This window comes from Columba livia, chromosome 1 (genome assembly GCF_036013475.1).
Source record: "Columba livia isolate bColLiv1 breed racing homer chromosome 1, bColLiv1.pat.W.v2, whole genome shotgun sequence".
Lineage (NCBI taxonomy): Eukaryota > Metazoa > Chordata > Aves > Columbiformes > Columbidae > Columba > Columba livia.
Genome location: NC_088602.1, coordinates 115,830,340 through 115,836,339, shown reverse-complemented (window position 1 = coordinate 115,836,339; position 6,000 = coordinate 115,830,340).

The following is a 6,000-nucleotide window of genomic DNA, read 5'->3' as shown; positions in this document are numbered from 1 at the left end:
ACATGTGCTGTAATGGGAAGGTCACCTGTTCTTCAAGTGTTTTAAATCTCTTCACAGATGTCCAGGAATAACAGAGGTCAAGGCTCCAATGTACACATCCCTGGTTGGAAGACTGTGGTGGGTGCTTGTGACAACCTTGAAGCACTCGCCCCATCCTTAACAGAACAAAGGACCTTGTTATGCCTTAAACGTCTGGTTTTTGTTACTTTTGGAGGAAGAGATAGATGACACCTCATCTTATCTTTCCCGAAGTTTTATGGCCATGAAGGCAGACACCTTGGAAGATAAGAACAATTAACAGTGTTGCTGTGAAAGGCTTCATTGCCTAATTGGGATGATAGAGATGAACTAGAAGAAACCACAAACCACACCTCTGATGGGCAAGACAACTCACTTCTGGTCAGTACCATGAACTTTCCCCTAGTTTGAAGACCCCAGGCTCATTTCCAGAAGAGCATGAAAAGCGAGCAGAGGGAGGAGACGAACTGCTTTCTCCTATCTCGCATGTAAATAAACTGGGTTATAAAACAACCTCACATATGATACATGTTGGCGGCATGTAAATCTTCAACGCGTCCCCCCTTCCAGAGGTCGTCGCGGGACCGATGTACCTGTGGAGTGGTGATATCTTACTCTCCCTCTCTCTCTCTCTCTCTCCCTTTCTCTTTCTCGTATCTTAGTTTTCCTCTTCTCTCTCTCTCTTCTTTTTTCATAAACATGTAAAGTAATATCATTGTAAGTTCTGCTGCTAAAGTCTTGTTAAGTTTTGCATTACAGTTACTAATTGTTGCCAATACACCGTTTTTAGAAGGGCTTTTGCTGTCAATGTGTTGATAAGTTTTGTGGTACTATAACATACTTTTGCCAAGTCACTGATTGCTGTAATTTGTAAACCAGCATGTGCTTTTAGTAAATTCATAATTGGACCCCCGGAGTGACTGTCTGTCATTCACTTCTCATTGCCGCGCAGAATTACCGGGACTTAACTCACACCTGATCTCATCTGTTGAGTCATGGCGTGTGTCGCGTTCAGAGTTAACTCATCCCTCATCCCACCTGCTGGGATGAGACAGTGCTGCATAAGAGGTCAGGTTGCTTCCTTGTAAAATGAAAGCATGACTCTAAAACACTGTCTGAAAGGGACAAGTTGTCACACATATGGCTCCAATGCATTGAAATACAGAACATATTTATCCCATATGAATCTTTCTCCTTGCTTCCTCCTCCTTCACTGTTTCCTTACTTTCATATTTAAAATGAAACAGTTAACTACATAACAAAAAAAATGTTACCTAAGTGAGCAGCATAGTAAATCAATGTGGAAGTCTTGTTTATAGATATTTTGTCTTTCCTAGAAGAACTGAAGTTTCTACTTGAAATTAGAAGCTTTATCATGGAAGGTTTGTTTGAGTATATTCACAAACCAGAAAATCATTGCATTACCTCCCAAACTTCCTTATTCAGATTCGTGCGGAGTCTGAAGCAGCTTTCTTCAGAAAACTTTATTTAGGGCATTTGTCACTGATTTAGATCCATGGAAGCTATCATTTAGTTACAGAAAAGAGCAGTCTCTGTACCTCTTCACAGAACTAGTTTCAGAATGTTGTCCTATCCCAGGCATTGTGAATTATGTGCAATGTACCTTACAGCTCTTAGTTACACCAAAATTTTGATATAGGACAGAGTCAGTAAAGCTAGACATTTCTGAAAAACAAACACACAAACAACTACATGATTTATAGTAGAAAAAAATTTACTCACATTAAAGGCAGAAAAAAAGTCCATACCTATATCTCCCTCATTTTAAATTCATGAAGGTTGTTTTGTCAATGATAAAGTGAAAACTTAAATGTATGGCACTAATGATGCTTGAAATCTCATCACTGAAAACACAGTTCAACTATTTAAAATATTATTATACAGTTTTCTTGCTGAAAGAAGATAATTGCTTGACTAACATAAAGAATCCTGTACAATTAAATGACTTTCCAGTCCTTTAATCTTGGTAGATGTTCCAGACTATCCTGCTTCTTTTCACCTTTGTTGTTTATCAGATGCAGTGGGAAAATACTTCTAAACTTCTGAAACAGTGTTGATAGAAAATATTTTACAATAGTCAGAAGTCTTTAAAGGCATTCTGGAAGCTGAAAAAAAGAGTTAGATAAATTCACAATTCATTGCTGAGAGAGATTCCTTTTCAAATTTGGGGGGATTATAAATGACATTATCCAAATAGGGGCTAAATCTTTTCCTTCATGTGTCTTCTATCATGTAAATAACAATTCTGATATTAAAAGGCCATTAAGAATTTGGCTACATATTTTAAAGCAAAAATTTTAGAAAATGCAAAGAGGTGTTATCAGTGTTCTCATCTCATCAATGCAAAACTTCATCTTCACTACAGAAGTTTATTATTTGCTTTGTAAGTCATAGTAATCCCTTTCAAAAACAGCACACACAAAACATTTTAGTGGCCGGTGTACTTACAACATCTCATCCAAGGAACATCTGAAACCACTGCGAACTCTGGGCATGTCGCATCCAAAAAGAATGACATACGAGAATGTCAAACTACCACTGTGAGTGCACACATCTGGGCACATACAGAGCCTGGTACATCTGTACAGCTTCTGACATCTGTGGTGGATGCACTCAACCCTCCCACCAGCCAAACCAATAGCATTTTATTTCAGGCTCCAGAGGTAAAGGCCTGAGCTGCAGCCAGACCAAGAATTCCTTTTAGGAAACCCACAAGGAAAGAGAACAGCACACTGAACACAGATAAGTTGTGGGTGCAGTGAGCCTCATGTATACCTTTCCCACTGTATGCAATTTGATTACAAGTCAACCACCTCTGTTCTATAAATAAGACAACCTGGGTGAGCCTACTTTGAGCTCTCTCTACTAAATAAGCTGGCCTTTATGGCTGTATTGCCATGGTTTTACTATTTACAGGTCTGTGAATGAGCCCAATTTAAGCTTCATATTAACCATTTAGCTGAAGTAAATGCATACTGAATATAATTAATAATCTAGAAGTATAAAGTTGTGTGATTTATAATATACTCTCTGCTTCATGTTACTTAGTAAGCTGAATTTGCTGAAATCTTAAGCTGTACAGTTCTGCTCATATTTACCAAAAGCAACTACAAACTACACTGAACACTTGCAAGATAAGGCCTGTTTTGCACTTTGCTGGGAAGTAGAGGATTTATTCAGACAAAACAGTACCTATGGACTATAAATAATACCTACAGCTAAACAAAACAAAGGCACATATAAGATCAATGAAAATGATCCAGTGAGAAGCAAGAAGACCCCAAAGTGAAATATTGCTGTTGGACTTAATCATTGTATGAATGATCTGTAGAGATATGAAAGTCTATGGTTTTCTGTGCTCAAGTTGGACCTCCATGCAGATATCCAGCTTGAGCCAGCCCTCCTGCTATTCTACTCTATTAATTTTTGTTTATTTTCTGATAATTTTGTTTTCTGAAATTCTGCTCTGCATATGGTTATCAGGCCCCACCTGAAAGTTTGCCTCTGGAATTTTAAAGTATAGACTTCATAGCAAACGGTTATTAGGGAGGGAACACGTGAAAGTTTGCTTTCACAAAGGTGTGCAGGCCTCTCCTGAAAGTTTGCCTTCAGAGCTCTAAAATGCAGACTCCAGAGTGAACAGTTATCAGGGAGGGAAGACACCTGAAAGTTTGCTTTGTGGGTGGTTACAGGCACCTGGAGAGAAGATAAGCAGCATTTGGCTTGGCATATTTCCCCCATGCAATAAATAATAGAGTGAACCTGCCACCAGGATCTTTTAAGTTTCACTTCACTTGGAGAAATCTAAACGTTGTTCTGCAGTAAGCAGAACCCTAAATCACTGCCCCACAACATCATCACAGAACGTTTCTTTGTTGGGGGAAAGCCTCAAGGTACTAAGTTAATATTTAATAAATTATTTAGTCAGATTCAAACATGGAAGAAACTTTAATGGTTACATACTGACCTACGAACAAACTTATGTACAGCTCTCAGCAGCATATCCAAGATCTAAGTGCCCATGTGTTAAGTCAAATAAAATAGACATGAATAATTTCTGAAGTTTATTTTGGTAGTCATTAGTAATACTTTACTGAGCACAGTCGCAGGCCTTCTACATTGTCCTTATCCCTTTTCTGTCTTTAATAATTAGTATTAACACAGTCCATGGCAAGAATGGGCCAACTTGTACTTAGAAAAGAACATGAGAAGTTAATAATTTTAATCATGCTTCCTTTTGAAGACTATTAGCTATAGTAAAAGTAATCATTTTCCCCTTCCTCTTTCCCTCATTGTTTTCCTTCAATTGATTTCCTGTGCTAGGCTTTGTTTTACCTGACTCCTCATTTACTGTCCTTGGGACATACTCACGTGGAAAAGACATCTTCATTATTTCTACCCAATATCTTCTGAAGTGGGAATGCTATTAAATATTTCGACAGCAGTCTTGCTTAATTTTCTTCTCTGAGCATTTCCTATGAGTGTATTCCACTTTATTCTCCTGTTCCATTTCATCAGTCTCACTGTTCATTTTCCCTTTTTTTATGCCCCATTCTTAAGTGTTTTTAGTCATGAGTCAGGGGATTGTGAGCTTTTTTCTCCCCATTGATTAACTAGCTCTACCATGTGGATACAATACCTTGAATTGCATTTATTTATTTTCAGTTTAGACCTTTGAGCACTTTACAAATAAATTTTGGCCTGTGCTTGGAAGCTTTGTAAGAGAGTCTGAATGGACCTATTTGCCACAGTACGAATCCCCGATTAGCAGCTCACTGCATGATCCTTAAACACTTGCCCTTTCTTAAGTGAAGGGATTCTTCAGCATTTCATCTGTTTTTGTGATTCAAGCACTGCTGATTTTGCAACCATTGCTTTCTTTTAACAATATCATAGGCTTGCCCTGTTGTTGTTTCTATGGCAACCTGTCGTCCTTTCAATTTGCTTGACCGGTGAGCACACGATGAAGTGCATTTGTTAAACTCTAACTTAAAAACAGCAGGTGACATTTTAAAACAAAAGCAGCAAGGTCCAGCAAACTCTCTACTCTCTGCTCCTTTAATAAATGTAATCTCAAAGCCTCTAGAGTTTTGATCACTCATAATTTGTTATGCTTATGAAAAATATGACATACAAAAAGGAAAGCACACATTGTACAATATCTGCTACCGTAACAAATTTGAAACAGAACTTGACAAACAACTGAAAAGGACACATTTATTCTTTTCTGATTTCCTAATCTCTGGGGTTTAACCTTGCATTTCACAGTATCACAGAATGGTTAGGTTTGGAAGGGATCTCTGGAGATCATATAGTCCAACCAACCTGCTAAAGCAGGTTCACCTAGGAATGTGTCCAGGTGGGTTTTGAATGTCTCCAGAGAAGGAGACTCCACAGCCTCTCTGGGCAGCCTGTTCCAGTGCTCTGTCACCCTCAAAGTAAAGAAGCTTTTCCTCATGTTCAGATGGAACCTCCTGTGCTTCAGTCTGTGCCCATTACCCTTCATCCTATCGTTTGGCACTACTGAAAGGAGTCTGGTCCCATCCTCTTGACATCCACCATTGAGAATTTAAACAATATTAGAAACAGCTAATGAAAGCCTATTCTCTAGTATCACAAATAGAATTAGAATAGAACAGAATTAATATAGCATAGCATAGCATAGCATAAAATAGGAATAGAATAGAATAGAATAGAATAGAATAGAATAGAATAGAATAGAATAGAATAGAATAGAATAGAATAGAATAGAATAGAATAGAATAGAATAGAATAGAATAGAATAGAATAGAAGAAAATAAATAGAGTCAGAATGGTCACATAGAAATTATTGGCTCATAGCATTTTGAGCTTGAGAGTGAAACAGTTTTATTTTATGCTGTACTGACAAAATGTTAAAATTGCAGTATTATAAAGGATTTTGTTTCCTTTGCATATGGTAAAGGAATAACATGTTATGAA